This window comes from Arachis hypogaea, chromosome 11 (genome assembly GCF_003086295.3).
Source record: "Arachis hypogaea cultivar Tifrunner chromosome 11, arahy.Tifrunner.gnm2.J5K5, whole genome shotgun sequence".
NCBI lineage: Eukaryota > Viridiplantae > Streptophyta > Magnoliopsida > Fabales > Fabaceae > Arachis > Arachis hypogaea.
In genome coordinates this window covers 80,903,823-80,920,735 of record NC_092046.1, presented here as the reverse complement: position 1 = coordinate 80,920,735, position 16,913 = coordinate 80,903,823, and the positions used below count along the sequence as shown (strand labels likewise).

The 16,913-nt window shown below is 40.0% G+C and overlaps 2 non-coding genes across 2 annotated transcripts; both read right to left on the bottom strand.

The window, feature by feature from the left end:
• Positions 1–8,334: 8,334 nt before the first annotated feature.
• Positions 8,335–8,442, bottom strand: LOC112725559 (small nucleolar RNA R71). The gene has a single exon (XR_003164660.1). It is a non-coding gene; the product is annotated as a small nucleolar RNA R71 (small nucleolar RNA).
• A 7,570-nt stretch (positions 8,443–16,012) lies between these two features.
• On the bottom strand, positions 16,013–16,116 carry LOC112726002 (small nucleolar RNA R71). The gene has a single exon (XR_003165076.1). It is a non-coding gene; the product is annotated as a small nucleolar RNA R71 (small nucleolar RNA).
• Positions 16,117–16,913: the final 797 nt, after the last annotated feature.

The window sequence follows — 16,913 nt, the reverse complement described above, 5'->3', positions numbered from 1 at the left end:
CTTTACTATGAGTTTGTGTGTTTTTCTGTGATTTCAGGTATTTTCTGGCTAAAATTGAGGGACTTGAGCAAAAATCAGATTCAGAGGTTGAAGAAGGACTGCTGATGTTGTTGGATTTTGACCTCCCTGCACTCAAAGAGGATTTTCTGGAGCTACAAAACTCAAAATGCTGCACTTCCAATTGCGTTGGAAAGTAGACATCTAGGGCTTTCCAGCAACATATAATAGTCTATACTTTTCCCGAGTTTAGATGACGCAAAAGGGCATTGAACGCCAGTTCTACGTTGCAGTCTGGAGTTAAACGCCAGAAAACACGTCACGAACCAGAGTTGAACGCCAAAAACACGTTACAACTTGGTGTTCAACTCCAAAAATGACCTCTCCACGTGTAAACTTCAAGCTCAGCCAAAGCACACACCAAGTGGGCACCGGAAGTGGATTTATGCATCAATTACTTACTTCTGTAAACCCTAGTAACTAGTTTAGTATAAATAGGACTTTTCACTATTGTATTAAAGATCTTTGATCAGTTTTATGCTATCTTAGACTTTCATGGGGGCTGGCCATTCGGCCATGCCTGGACCATTATCACTTATGTATTTTCAAATGGTAGAGTTTCTGCACTCCATAGATTAAGGTGTGGAGCTCTACTGTTCCTCATGATTTAATACAAAGTACTACGGTTTTTCTATTCAATTCAACTTATTCCGCCTCTAAGATATCCATTCGTTCCCAAGAACATGATGAATGTGATGATTATGTGACGCTCATCATCATTCTCACTCATGAACGCGTTCCTGACAAACACTTCCGTTCTACATGCAAACAAGCTTGAATGAATATCTCTTAGATATCTAATACAGGAGACCAAGTCCGAGTTATTAGTATCTTCATGGTATAAGTTAGAACCCATGGATGGCCATTCCTTAGATCCGGAAAGTCTAAACCTTGTCTGTGGTATTCCGAGTAGGATATGGGAAGGGATGGCTGTGACGAACTTCAAACTCGCGAGTGCTGGGCGACCATTTTCACAGAGAGGATGGGATGTAGCCATTGACAACGGTGATGCCCTTACAGAAAGCTTGCCATGGAGAGGAGTAAGACTGATTAGATGAAGACAGTGGGAAAGCAGAGATTCAGAGGAACGAAAGCATCTCTATACGCTTATCTGAAATTCTCACCAATGAATTACATAAGTATTTCTATCTTTATTTTCTGTTTATTTATTATTATTATTCGAAAATACTATAACCATTTGATATCCGCCTGACTGAGATTTACAAGGTGACCATAGCTTGCTTCATACCAACAATCTCCGTGGGATCGACCCCTTACTCACGTAAGGTTTTATTACTTGGACGACCCAGTGCACTTGCTGGTTAGTTGTGCGAAGTTGTGAAGTTATGTTTGGACCATGGTATTGTGCACCAGTTTGTTGGCGCCATTGGCAAGGAGAGAACGAACAACAAATTTTACAACCTCTGAGTAACAATTTCGCATACCAGCTATGCAGCATCCAGACACATCAAATGACTGCATGAGCACTGATATTAATGACTCTTTGGTGGAAGAGATCAATATGAATGAGAGTCTTGAATCAGAGCTAGAGGACATCTTTAAAGATGTTAAGCCTGATTTGGAGGAACCAGAGGAAATAAAAGAACCTCTAAAAATCCCTAAGGAAGAGGAAAAACCTCCTAAACCAGAGTTCAAACCACTACCACCATCCCTGAAATATGCATTTCTGGGAGAGGGTGACACTTTTCCAGTGATCATAAGCTCTGCTTTAAATCCACAGGAAGAGAAAGCACTAATTCAAGTGCTAAGGACACACAAGACAGCTCTTGGGTGGTCCATAAGTGATCTTAAGGGCATTAGCCCAGCAATATGCATGCACAAGATCCTATTGGAGGATGATGCTAAGCCAGTGGTTCAACCACAGAGGCAGCTAAATCCAGCCATGAAGGAAGTGGTGCAGAGAGAGGTCACTAAGTTACTAGAGGCTGGGATTATTTATCCTATTTCTGATAGCCCTTGGGTGAGCCCTATCATAGTTGTCCCCAAGAAGGGAGGCATGACAGTGGTTCATAATGAAAAGAATGAACTGGTTCCCATAAGAACAGTTACAGGGTGGCGTATGTGTATTGACTATAGAAGGCTCAATACAGCCACCAGAAAGGATCATTTTCCTTTACCATTCATAGACCAGATGCTAGAGTGACTAGCAGGCCATGAATACTACTACTTTTTGGATGCCTATCCAGGCTACAACCAAATTGCAGTGGATCCTCAAGACTAAGAGAAAACAGCATTCACATGTCCATCTGGAGTATTTGCTTACAGAAGAATGCCTTTTGGTCTGTGCAATGCACCTGCAACCTTTCAGAGGTGCATGCTCTCTATCTTCTCTGATATGGTAGAGAAGTTCCTGGAAGTCTTCATGGATGACTTCTCAGTATTTGGAGACTCATTCAGCTCCTGTCTTGATCATCTAGCACTTGTCCTGAAAAGGTGCCAAGAGACTAAACTGGTCTTAAACTGGGAAAAATGTCACTTTATGGTGACTGAGGAATTGTCCTTGGGCACAAAATTTCAAGTAACGGGATAGAGGTGGATCAAGCCAAGGTAGAGGTAATTGAGAAATTACCACCACCTGCCAATGTTAAGGCAATCAAAAGATTTCTGGGGCATGCAGGATTCTATAGGAGGTTCATAAAGGATTTTTCAAAAATTGCAAAACCTCTAAGCAACCTGCTAGCTACTGACACGCCATTTGTGTTTGACACAGAGTGTCTGCAAGCATTTGAGACCCTGAAAGCCAAGCTGGTCACAGCACCAGTCATCTTTGCACCTGACTGGACATTACTATTCGAATTAATGTGTGATGCCAATGACCATGCCATACGTGCAGTGTTGGGACAAAGGCATAACAACCTTCTGCACGTTATTTACTATGCCAGTCGTGTTCTAAATGACGCAGAGAAGAATTACACAACCACCGAAAAGTGATGCCAGGGCATCTTGGCCAGTTTCACTGACCTTTTCTTTACTGTTTTTAGGATAGTTTCATGCATTTCCTTAGGAAATAAGCTAGTTTTGGGTAGATATTCACTTACACCTTGACTCAAGCATACATTGTGCATTTTACATTATTTCATGAGGAAATAGGATATCATAGGTTAACGTGAACTCTAACGTGGAAAAGGGAAGTTGAGCTACCGTTAGTGACACTTAACATTGTCACTAACGTTGGCAAACACTCATGAGTGGCCACGTTAGAGCCCACGTTAACCTAGTTAACGTGGCCTCTAACGTTAAAGGGGGAAGAGAAGCCAACGTTAGTGACATTCAACATTGTCACTAACGTTGGCCTAAGGATGCAACACACCACGTTAACTCCCACGTTAACTTGGTTAACGTGGGAGCTAACGTAAGAAGTGAGAGTTGTCGCCAACGTTAGTGACACTCAACATTGTCACTAACGTTGGAAGCAACCACACAACCCCCCAAGGAGCCACGTTAACTTCCACGTTAACTTAGTTAACGTGGAAGCTAACGATGAGGAATGAATGATGAGCCAACGTTAGTGACACTCAACATTGTCACTAACGTTGGGATGGCTAAGAATGGCCACATTAGAAGCCACGTTAACCTAGTTAACATGGACTCTAACGTGAGATCTAGGGGCACATTGGAACGTTAGTGACAATGTTGAGTGTCACTAACGTTCTCGAAAGTTGGCAAGGCCATGTTAGAAGCCACGTTAACCTAGTTAACGTGGAGCTTTAACGTGAAGCAAAAAGGGGCACACTGGAACGTTAGTCAATGTTGAGTGTCGCTAACGTTCTCGAAGTTTGGCAAGGCCACGTTAGAAGCCACGTTAACATAGTTAACGTGGGCTCTAACGTGAGGCAAAGGGGTACATTGGAACGTTAGTGAAAATATTAAGTGTCACTAACGTTCTCGAATTTATACTTTCACTAAATGTTAACACCCCTGATGAGCGGATAATTTATACGCTTTTTGACATTGTTTTTAGTATGTTTTTAGTAGGATCTAGTTACTTTTAGGGATGTTTTCATTAGTTTTTATGTTAAATTCACATTTCTGGACTTTACTATGAGTTTGTGTGTTTTTCTGTGATTTCAGGTATTTTCTGGCTGAAATTGAGGGACTTGAGCAGAAATCAGATTCAGAGGTTGAAAAAGGACTGCTGATGTTGTTGGATTCTGACCTCCCTGCACTCAAAGTGGATTTTCTGGAGCTACAGAACTCGAAATGGCGCGCTTCCAATTGCGTTGGAAAGTAGACATCCAGGGCTTTCCAGCAATATATAATAGTCCATACTTTGGCCAAGAATTGATGACGTAAACTGGCGTTCAACGCCAGCCTTCTGCCCAAATCTGGCGTCCAGCGCCAGAAAAGGAGCCAAAACCAGAGTTGAACGCCCAAACTGGCACAAAAACTGGCGTTCAACTCCACAAATGGCCTCTGCACGTGCAACACTTAAGCTCAGCCCAAACACACACCAAGTGGGCCCCGGAAGTGGATTTATACATCAAATACTTACTCATGTAAACCCTAGTAGCTAGTTTATTATAAATAGGACCTCTTACTATTGTATTAGGCATCATTGGATTACCTTATGATCCTTTGATCACGTTTTAGGGGGCTGGCCATCTCGGCCATGCCTGGACCTTCACTTATGTATTTTTAACGGTAGAGTTTCTACACTCCATAGATTAAGGTGTGGAGCTCTGCTGTTCCTCAAAGATTAATGCAAAGTACTACTGTTTTCTATTCAATTCTTCTTATTTCGCTTCTAAGATATCCATTCGCACTCAAGAACGTGATGAAGGTGATGATTATGTGTGACGCTCATCATCCTTCTCCCTTATGAACGCGTGCCTGACAAACACTTCTGTTCTACATGAATTAAGCTAGAATGAATATCTCTTAGATCTCCTAACCGGAATCTTCGTGGCGTAAGCTAGAATGATGGCGGCATTCAAGAGAATCCGGAAGGTCTAAACCTTGTCTGTGGTATTCTGAGTAGGATTCAATGATTGAATGACTGTGACGAGCTTCAAACTCGCGATTGTTGGGCGTTAGTGACAGACGCAAAAGGAGGGTGAATCCTATTCCAGCATGATCGGGAACTGACAGATGAATAGCCGTGCCGTGACAGGGTGCGTGAGCATATTATTCACTGAGAGGAGGGGATGTAGCCACTGACAACGGTGATGCCCTTGCATACAGCCAGCCATGGAAAGGAGTAAGACTGACTGGATGAAGATAGCAGGAAAGCAGAGTTTCAGAGGAACGAAAAGCATCTCCATTCGCTTATCTGAAATTCCTACCAATGATTTACATAAGTATCTCTATCCCTATTCTATTATTTATTATTCGAAAACTCCATAATTATTTTATATCCGCCTGACTGAAAATTACAAGGTGACCATAGCTTGCTTCATACCAACAATCTCCGTGGGATTCGACCCTTACTCACGTAAGGTATTACTTGGACGACCCAGTGCACTTGCTGGTTAGTTGTATCGAAGTTGTGACAATTATGAATTAAGATCAGAGCACCAAGCTTTGGAGCCATTACCAGGATTTGTTTGAGCCTGGAGATCACAATTTCGTGCACCAAGTTTTTGGCGCCGTTGCCGGGGATTGTTTAAGTCTTCGGCAAGCTTTTGGTCCGGTAACATCAGTGCCATATTCCCTTTTGATCCGGCAACAGCACCAAGTTTTTGGCGCCGTTGCCAGGGATTGTTTGAGTTTGGACAACTGACGGTTCATCTTGTTGCTCAGATTAGGTAATTTTCTTTCTATTTTATTTTCAAAAAAAAAATATTTTCAAAAATCTTTCAAAAAATTTCTCATCTGTTTTCGAAAAAAAAAAAAATTTGTTTTCAAAAATAAATTATTCTATGGCTTCAGAATTTTTAAGAATGAATTCTAGTGTTTCATGAAATATGTTGAATCATATCTGGCTGTAAAGCCATACCCAAACTACTTTGGGATTGGTATTCAACTAATCACTCCAGCCCATGTAATTATATGTTGCAGCCTGGCTGGCTGTAAAGCCATGTCTAAATTCATTTGGACTGAGGCTTGCAATTGGTTATCAAGAGCAAGCTAGTTGGAGCTAATCCACCTGCTACTGTTCCTGATCTACCCGCTGTTGATCCACGATCACCTGCTGAAGCTTGGCTGGCCATTGGCCATGTCTAGTGTTTTGGACTGAAGCTTTCATTGAAAGCTTGGCTGGCTAGTGAGCCATGTCTAATTCCTGGACTGAAGCTTTAGACTAACATGGCAAGATTCCTGGAATTCATATTAAAAATTTTGGAATCCTTATTTTTCTTTTAATTTTCGAAAAATATAAAATAAAAATCCAAAAAAATTAGAAAATCATAAAAATCAAAAATATTTTCTGTTTCTTGTTTGAGTCTTGAGTCACATTATAAGTTTGGTGTCACTTGCATATGCATCTTGCATTTTTTCGAAAATATCATGCATTCATAGTGTTCTTCATGATCTTCAAGTTGTTCTTGGTAAGTCTTCTTGTTTGATCTTGATGATTTTTTGTTTTGTGTCTTTTCATGTTTTTCATATACATTCTTGAATTCTTAGTGTCTAAGCATTAAAGAATTCTAAGTTTGGTGTCTTGCATGTTTTCTTTGCATTAAAAATTTTTCAAAAATATGTTCTTGATGTTCATCATGACATTCAAAGTGTTCTTGGTGTTCATCTTGACATTCATAGCATTCTTGCATGCATCACATGTTTTGATCTAAAAATTTCATGCATTGCATCTTTTAAGTGTTTTTCTCTTGCATCATAAAAATTTCAAAAATCAAAAAAAATATCTTTCCCTTTTTCTCTCATCAAATTCGAAAATTTGGATTGACTTTTTAAAAAATTTTAAAAATCAAATTGTTTCTCATGAGTCAAATCAAATTTTCAATTTGAAAATCTTATCTTTTTCAAAATCTTTTTCAAAAATCAAATCTTTTTCAAAATTCTTAGTTATTTTCGAAAATTCCAAAAATATTTTTCAAAAATCTTTTTCTTATTTTTATACCATATTTTCGAAAATAACAATAACAATTAATGTTTTGATTAAAAAATTTGAAGTTTGTTACTTGCTTGTTAAGAAAGTTTCAAACTTTAAGTTCTAGAATCATATCTTGTGATTTCTTATGAATCAAGTCATTAACTGTGATTTTAAAAATCAAATCTTTTTCAAAAACTAATTTCTATCATATCTTTTCAAAAATATCTTCTTATCTTATCTTTTTCAAAATATCTTCTCTAACCTCCTAACTTCTTATCTTTTCAAAATTTGTTTCAACTAACTAACAAACTTTTTGTTTGTTTCTTAACTTTTTCAAAACCACCTAACTAATTCTCCCTCTCAATTTTCGAAAATATCTTCCCCCTTTTTCAAAAATTTCTTTTTTATTAACTAATTAATCTTATTTTTATTTTTAATTTCAAAAAAAAAAATTTCAAAACAATACTAAACTTTTTCAAAAACTATTTTCAAAAATCACTAACTCCTTTTCAAAAATAAATTTCGAAAATTCCCTCCTTCTCTCCCATCTCATTCTATTTATTCATTCATATCCTAACATCTCATCTCACATTCCAATCCTCACAGTTGTGTTTCTTCCTTTACATCACATCCTTTATCTCCCCCTCTTCTTCTACTTACAAAGGGATCCCTATACTGTGGTATAAAGGATCTCTATTATTATTATCATTTTTCTGGCCATTCTTCCTTGTCATATGAGCAGGAGCAAGGATAAGAACATTCTTGTGGAAGCAGATCCAGAACCTGAAAGGACTCTGAAGAGAAAATTAAGAGAAGCTAAAATACAACAATCCAGAGACAACCTTACAGAAATTTTCGAACAGGCAGAGGAGATGGCAGGCGAAAATAATAATAATGAAAGGAGGATGCTTGGTGACTTTACTGCACCTAATTCCAATTTACATGGAAGAAGCATCTCCATTCCTGCCATTGGAGCAAACAACTTTGAGCTGAAACCTCAGTTAGTTTCTCTGATGCAGCAGAACTGCAAGTTTCATGGACTTCCATCTGAAGATCCTTTTCAGTTCTTAACTGAATTCTTGCAGATATGTGATACTGTTAAGACTAATGGCGTAAATCCTGAAGTCTACAGGCTCATGCTTTTCCCTTTTGCTGTAAGAGACAGAGCTAGATTATGGTTGGATTCTCAACCTAAAGACAGCCTGAACTCTTGGGATAAGTTGGTCACGGCTTTCTTAGCCAAGTACTTTCCTCCTCAAAAGCTGAGCAAGCTTAGAGCTGATGTTCAAACCTTCAGACAGAAAGAAGGTGAATCTCTCTATGAAGCTTGGGAAAGATACAAACAGTTGACCAAAAAGTGTCCTTCTGACATGCTTTCAGAATGGACCATCCTGGATATATTCTATGATGGTCTGTCTGAGCTATCAAAGATGTCACTGGACACTTCTGCAGGTGGATCCATTCACCTAAAGAAAACGCCTGCAGAAGCTCAAGAACTCATTGGCATGGTTGCTAATAACCAGTTCATGTACACTTCTGAAAGGAATCCTGTGAATAATGGGACGCCTATGAAGAAGGGAGTTCTTGAAATTGATACTCTGAATGCCATATTGGCTCAGAATAAAATATTGACTCAACAAGTCAATATGATCTCTCAGAGTCTGCATGGAATGCAAGCTGCATCCAACAGTACTCAAGAGGCATCTTCTGAAGAAGAAGCCTATGATCCTGAGAACCCTGCAATAGCAGAGGTAAATTACTTAGGTGAACCTTATGGAAACACCTATAACTCAACATGGAGAAATCATCCAAATTTCTCATGGAAGGATCAGAAGCCTCAACAAGGCTTTAACAATGGTGGAAGAAACAGGTTTAGCAATAGCGAACCTTTTCCATCATCAACTCAGCAACAGACAGAGAACTCTGGACAAAACGCTTCTAATTTAGCAAATCTAGTCTCTGATCTATCTAAGGCCACTGTAAGTTTCATGAATGAAACAAGGTCTTCCATTAGAAATTTGGAAGCACAAGTGGGCCAGCTGAGTAAAAGGATCACTGAAATCCCTCCTAGTTCTCTCCCAAGCAATACAGAAGAGAACCTAAAAGGAGAGTGCAAGGCCATTGACATAAGTGCCATGGCCGAACCTGTGAGGAAAGGAGAGGACGTGAATCCCAAGGAGGAAGACCTCCTGGGATGTCCAGTGATCAATAAGGAGCTTCCCTCTGGGGAATCAAAGGACTCTGAGGCTCATCTAGAAACTATAGAGATCCCATTGAACCTCCTTATGCCCTTCATGAGCTCTGATGAGTATTCCTCTTCTGAAGAGAATGAGGATGTCACTGAAGAGCAAACTGCCAAGTTTCTTGGTGCAATCATGAAGCTGAATGCCAAATTATTTGGCATTGATGCTTGGGAAGTTGAACCTCCCTTGTTCATCAATGAACTAAGTGATCTGGATCAACTGACATTGCCTCAGAAGAGACAGGATCCTGGAAAGTTCATAATACCCTGCACCATAGGCACCATGGTCTTTAAGGCTTTGTGTGACCTTGGTTCAGGAATAAACCTCATGCCTCTCTCTGTAATAGAGAAACTGGGAATCTATGGGGTGCAAGCTGCTAAAATCTCATTAGAGATGGCAGACAGCTCTAGAAAACAGGCTTATGGACAAGTAGAAGATGTATTAGTAAAGGTTGAGGGCCTTTACATCCCTGCTGATTTCATAGTCCTGGATACTGGAAAGGAAAAGGATGAATCCATCATCCTAGGAAGACCTTTCCTGGCCACAGCAAGAGCTGTGATTGATGTTGACAGAGGTGAAATATTCCTTCAATGGAATGAGAACTCCCTTGTATTCAAAACTCAAGGATCTCCCTCTGCAACCATGGAGAGGAAGCAGGAAAAGCTTCTCTCCAAGCAGAGTCAACCAGAACCCCCACAGTCAAACTCTAAGTTTGGTGTTGGGAGGCCACAACCAAACTCTAAGTTTGGTGTTGAACTCCCATATCCAAACTCTAAGTTTGGTGTTGGAGAGTCTCAACAAAGCTCTGCACATCTGTGAGGCTCCATGAGAGCCCACTGTCAAAGCTATTGACATTAAAGAAGCGCTTGTTGGGAGGCAACCCAATGTTTATCTAATTCTTATTTTTATTGTTTTTTCATGTTTTCTTAGGTTCATGATCATGTGGAGTCACAAAATAAACAAAAAAATCAAAAACGGAATCAAAAACAGCAGAAGAAAAATCACACCCTGGAGGAGCATCTGTCTGGCGTTCAAACGCCAGAACAGAGCATAGTTCTAGCGCTGAACGCCCAGAATGGGAGCATCCTGGCACTGAACGCCCAAAACAAGCATGGTTCTGGCGTTCAACGCCAGAAATGGCAGCAAAGGGGCGTTGAACGCCCAAAATGGGCACCAACCTGGTGCTGAACGCCCAGAGTTGTGTGCAAGGGCATTTTACATGCCTAAATTGGTGCAGGGATGTAAATGCCTTGACACCTCAGGATCTGTGGACCCCACAGGATCATCCCAGGATCTGTGGACCCCACAGGATCCCCACCTACCTTCACTCACTCTCTTCTCTCTTCTCAATCATCCTCTATTCCCAATAAACACTCATCCCTTCTGTCTTCCATTTACCACTTACACCCATAAACCCACTTACCTTCAAAAATTCAACATCTCTTCACCACCCAATCCCACCCATATGGCCGAATACACACAGCCATCCATCTCCTCCATATCCTCTTCTTCTTCTATTCTTTCTTCTTTTGCTCGAGGGCGAGCAACATTCTAAGTTTGGTGTGGTAAAAAGCATAGCTTTTTACCTTTTTCCATAACCATTGATGGCACCTAAGGCCAGAGAAGCCTCTAGAAAGAGGAAAGGGAAGACAAAAGCTTCCATCAAGGGTCTATAGCTCAGTGGTAGAACATTTGACTGCAAATCAAGAGATCCCTGAGATACCTCAGGGGATACATTTTCTTCCACACAATTATTGGAAGCAACTAAGGGTGGAACATCAAGAGCACTCCATCATCCTTCATGAAATCAGAGAAGATCTAAAAGCAATAAAGGAGGAGCAGCCAAGGCAAGGAAGAGACATAGAAGAGCTCAAGGATATCACTAAGGTGAACTCATTCCTTGTTCTTACTTTCTCTGTTTTTCGTTTTCTATGTTATGTGCTTATCTATGTTTGTGTCTTCATTACATGATCATTAGTAGTTAGTAACTTTGTCTTAAAGTTATGAATGTCCTATGAATCCATCACCTCTCTTAAAATGAAAAATGTTTTAATTCAAAAGAACAAGAAGTACATGAGTTTCGAATTTATCCTTGAACTTAGTTTAATTATATTGATGTGGTGACAATGCTTCTTGTTTTCTGAATGTATGCTTGAACAGTGCATATGTCTTTTGAAGTTGTTGTTTAAGAATGTTAAATATGTTGGCTCTTGAAAGAATGATGACTAGGAGACATGTTATTCGATAAACTGAAAAATCATAAAAATGATTCTTGAAGCAAGAAAAAGCAGCAAAAATAACAAAGCTTGCAGAAAAAAAAAAAGAAGAAAAAAAAAATATAGGCGAAAAAAAAAAAAAAGAGAATAGAAAAAAAAATAGAAAGAAAAAGAAAAAGCAAGCAGAAAAAGCCAATAACCCTTAAAACCAAAAGGCAAGGGCAAATAAAAAGGATCCCAAGGCTTTGAGCATTAGTGGATAGGAGGGCCTAAAGGAATAAAATCCTGGTCTAAGCGGCTAAACCAAGCTGTCCCTAACCATGTGCTTGTGGCGTGTAGGTGTCAAGTGAAAACTTGAGACTGAGCGGTTAAAGTCAAGGTCCAAAGCAAAAAAAGAGTGTGCTTAAGAACCCTGGACACCTCTAGTTGGGGACTTTAGCAAAGCTGAGTCACAATCTGAAAAGGTTCACCCAATTATGTGTCTGTGGCATTTATGTATCTGGTGGTAACACTGGAAAACAAAGTGCTTAGGGCCACGGCCAAGACTCATAAAGAAGCTGTGTTCAAGAATCATCATACTGAACTAGGAGAATCAATAACACTATCTGAACTCTGAGTTCCTATGGATGCCAATCATTCTGAACCTCAATGGATAAAGTGAGATGCCAAAACTATTCAAGAGGCAAAAAGCTATAAGTCCCGCTCATATGATTGAAACTATGTTTCATTGATAGTTTGGAATTTATAGTATATTCTCTTCTTTTTATCCTATTTAATTTTCAGTTGCTTGGGGACAAGCAACAATTTAAGTTTGGTGTTGTGATGAGCGGATAATTTATACGCTTTTTGACATTGTTTTTAGTATGTTTTTAGTAGGATCTAGTTACTTTTAGGGATGTTTTCATTAGTTTTTATGTTAAATTCACATTTCTGGACTTTACTATGAGTTTGTGTGTTTTTCTGTGATTTCAGGTATTTTCTGGCTGAAATTGAGGGACTTGAGCAGAAATCAGATTCAGAGGTTGAAAAAGGACTGCTGATGCTGTTGGATTCTGACCTCCCTGCACTCAAAGTGGATTTTCTGGAGCTACACAACTCGAAATGGCGCGCTTCTAATTGCGTTGGAAAGTAGACATCCAGGGCTTTCCAGCAATATATAATAGTCCATACTTTGGCCAAGAATTGACGACGTAAACTGGCGTTCAACGCCAGCCTTCTGCCCAAATCTGGCGTCCAGCGCCAGAAAAGGAGCCAAAACCAGAGTTGAACGCCCAAACTGGCACAAAAACTGGCGTTCAACTCCACAAATGGTCTCTGCACGTGCAACACTTAATCTCAGCCCAAACACACACCAAGTGGGCCCCGGAAGTGGATTTATACATCAAATACTTACTCATGTAAACCCTAGTAGCTAGTTTATTATAAATAGGACCTCTTACTATTGTATTAGGCATCTTTGGATTACCTTATGATCCTTTGATCACATTTTAGGGGGCTGGCCATCTCGGCCATGCCTGGACCTTCACTTATGTTTTTTTAACGGTAGAGTTTCTACACTCCATAGATTAAGGTGTGGAGCTCTGCTGTTCCTCAAAGATTAATGCAAAGTACTACTGTTTTCTATTCAATTCTTCTTATTTCGCTTCTAAGATATCCATTCGCACCCAAGAACGTGATGAAGGTGATGATTATGTGTGACGCTCATCATCCTTCTCCCTTATGAACGCGTGCCTGACAAACACTTCTGTTCTACATGAATTAAGCTAGAATGAATATCTCTTAGATCTCCTAACCGGAATCTTCGTGGCGTAAGCTAGAATGATGGCGGCATTCAAGAGAATCCGGAAGGTCTAAACCTTGTCTGTGGTATTCTGAGTAGGATTCAATGATTGAATGACTGTGACGAGCTTCAAACTCGCGATTGTTGGGCATTAGTGACAGACACAAAAGGAGGGTGAATCCTATTCCAGCATGATCGGGAACCGACAGATGAATAGCCGTGCCGTGACAGGGTGCGTGAGCATATTATTCACTGAGAGGAGGGGATGTAGCCACTGACAACGGTGATGCCCTTGCTTACAGCCAGCCATGGAAAGGAGTAAGACTGACTGGATGAAGATAGCAGGAAAGCAGAGGTTCAGAGGAACGAAAAGCATCTCCATTCGCTTATCTGAAATTCCTACCAATGATTTACATAAGTATCTCTATCCCTATTCTATTATTTATTATTCGAAAACTCCATAATTATTTTATATCCGCCTGACTGAGATTTACAAGGTGACCATAGCTTGCTTCATACCAACAATCTCCGTGGGATTCGACCCTTACTCACGTAAGGTATTACTTGGACGACCCAGTGCACTTGCTGGTTAGTTGTATCGAAGTTGTGACAATTATGAATTAAGATCAGAGCACCAAGCTTTGGAGCCATTACCAGGATTTGTTCGAGCCTGGAGATCACAATTTCGTGCACCAACCCCTAACGTCCTGAGCTGAAGTCTCCACCCACTTAGCACTTTCTCTCTGCAAGTAAAGCCAAGCCCAAATGAAGAAAAGAACTGCTTCAAACTCAAGATCCAAAGGCCCAAGACTTGAAGAGTAAACTAGAAGCTGAGAAGAGTAGTATATATAGGAGTAGCTTTGAATTGTAAAAGGAGTTCTGGAGGCTGGAAAAAGGGAACTACTCTCTGTATTTTACTTTCTCTGCATTTTCTAGTTTTATGATGTATTCTCCATCTTTGTTTTCATTTTCTAAAGCTATGAACAACTAAACCCCTTTCATTGGGTTAGGGAGCTCGGTTGTAATTTGATGGATCAATACAAATTTTCATTATTCTTCTTCTATCTTTTCTCTTGATTTTACTTGAAAGCTTTCGATCTTCATCCAATTTAGTAGTTATCTTGGAAGATAAGCTATTCAAACTTGGATCTCTTTTGAACCTTGAAAGAGGAATGAAGAGATCAAGATAGAAATGCTTTCTCATGCTGAACCAAATTGGGTTTGGATGGGTATGTGACTATAACCCTCCTAATACTTGATTTGGGAAATGCATGTGGTATAATCAGTGACCATACTTCATCTTTTCTCATGAGCAATTGACCAAGGAATTGGATATTGATCAAGATTTGAGAGATTGAATTGCAAGAAATTGTAATTCAATCACTTAAGATTGCCAAGGAGATCAATGAGTGCATTGATTGAGGAAGAGATGAAAATGAACTTGATCCGGAGAATTGCAGCATCTTCTAAGCCCAATGAACTCCCCATCTCTGATCTTACCCATTCTCTTTAACTTCTGCCATTTACTTTTATGAGCAAATCCCCCATTCCCATTTACAATTCTGCAACTTATTTTCAGTCATTTGCTTCCAGTCCTTTAATTCTAGCATTTACTTTTCTGTTATTTACATTCCCGCCATTTTATTTTCTACAACTCTCAACCCAAATTCTGGATTCGCTCAACTAGAACATTCTTCTAATTAAAGTTGCTTGATCAATCAATCCCTGTGGGATTCGACCTCACTCTATTGTGAGTTTTTACTTGACGACAAATTCGGTACAATTGCCGAAGGGAGATTTGTTGTGAGACAAGTTTTCCGTGCATCAAGTTTATGGCGCCGTTGCCGGGGATTGATTGTGCATCAACAATGATTAAATTGGAAGATCACTAGATTGAGCATTTTTATTTTGTGAATTTCATTTTCTGTTTGAGTGATTTACTTTTTGTTTTAGTTAAACTTCTTCCCTTCTCCGTCTACTCTTTTGTTCTTCTTTGTTATTTTCAATTCTGTTTGCTAACCCACTAACTGTTTGATATATTGCATCACCCACAACTAACAGTAATTCTGACACAAATACTTTCTGCACCTATCTTTTCTTGCTTGCACTTGATGGTTATATGACAGGGAGAAGAAGCGGGGCTTCAACTTCCTTCGATTCTGAACCTGAGAGGACCTTCCTTAGATTAAGGAGGGAGGCAAGAGGAAAGAAAGTGGTTGGTGCTGAGGAAGAAGAGGAATTCTTTGAAACACACATGGAAGACAAGATGAAAAACCATCATGAAGAAGAAGATCACAACCATGGGGGAGGAGGTAGAGCAAATCATGCTGGGGAGGATAGAAGAATTTTGGGCTCTTACATCAATCCAAGCCCAGGCAATTGTGGAAGTAACATCCAAAAGCCAACAATCCATGCCAACAACTTCGAACTTAAACCACAGCTCATCACCCTTGTTCAGAACAACTGTTCGTTTGGAGGAAGTGTTCAAGAAGACCCCAATCAACATTTAACCACATTCCTGAGAATATGTGACACAGTGAAGTCTAATGGTGTTCATCCTGACGCCTATAGACTACTCTTATTTTCATTCTCACTCAGGGACAAGGCAGTCAAATGGCTGGAATCTTTTCCAAGGGAAAGCTTGACAACTTGGGAAGACGCGGTGAACAAATTCTTAACAAGATTTTACCCTCCTCAACGAATCAATAGGCTGAGAGCTGAGGTCCAAACTTTCAGGCAACAAGATGGTGAGACTCTATATGAAGCATGGGAGAGGTTCAAGGACTTAACATGGAGGTGTCCACCTGACATGTTCAACGAATGGGTGTAGCTACACATTTTCTATGAAGGGCTCTCTTATGAGTTAAAGAAGGCCGTAGACCATTCATCTGGAGGATCTTTGAACAAGAAGAAGACCATTGAGGAAGCTATAGATGTTATTGAAACAGTAGCAGAGAATGACTACTTATATGCTTCCGAAAGAGGGAACACAAGAGGAGTAATGGAGCTAAACAATGTAGATGCTCTGTTGGCCCAAAATAAGCTCATTACCCAGCAGCTAGCTGACCTCACCAAGAAGATGGAGATGAACCGAGTAGCAGCAATTTCCACTTGATCAACAATCCAAGAAGGAGTGAATGAAGAAGCAGAGGGGAGTCAGGAGCAAGCCAACTACATTGGGAGTTCACCAAGGAAAAACTATGATCCATACTCCAAGACCTACAACCCTGGATGGAGAAACCACCCAAACTTTGGGTGGGGAGGTGAGCAAGATCAAAACCAAGACCAGAGACGTTACAACTCCAACAACAATGCAGCTCACCAGTAATTCACACAGAGGACGTCTCAACACCCCCACAACAACACTTCTACATATGCTTATCAAAACCAAAATAACACATCTGCTCCGAATCACCCATCAATTGATGACAAGCTCTCTAAGATCGAAACCTTAATTGAAGGAATATGCAGAGACATTCGAGACAATAAAGCATTCAGAGAGAAAGTGCAGTCAAACATGCAGAATCAAAATGCTGCCATCACGAAACTGGAGACACAAATCAGCTATCTGTTTAAGCAGCTCCCTAACCACAACTTTTGCTATGATG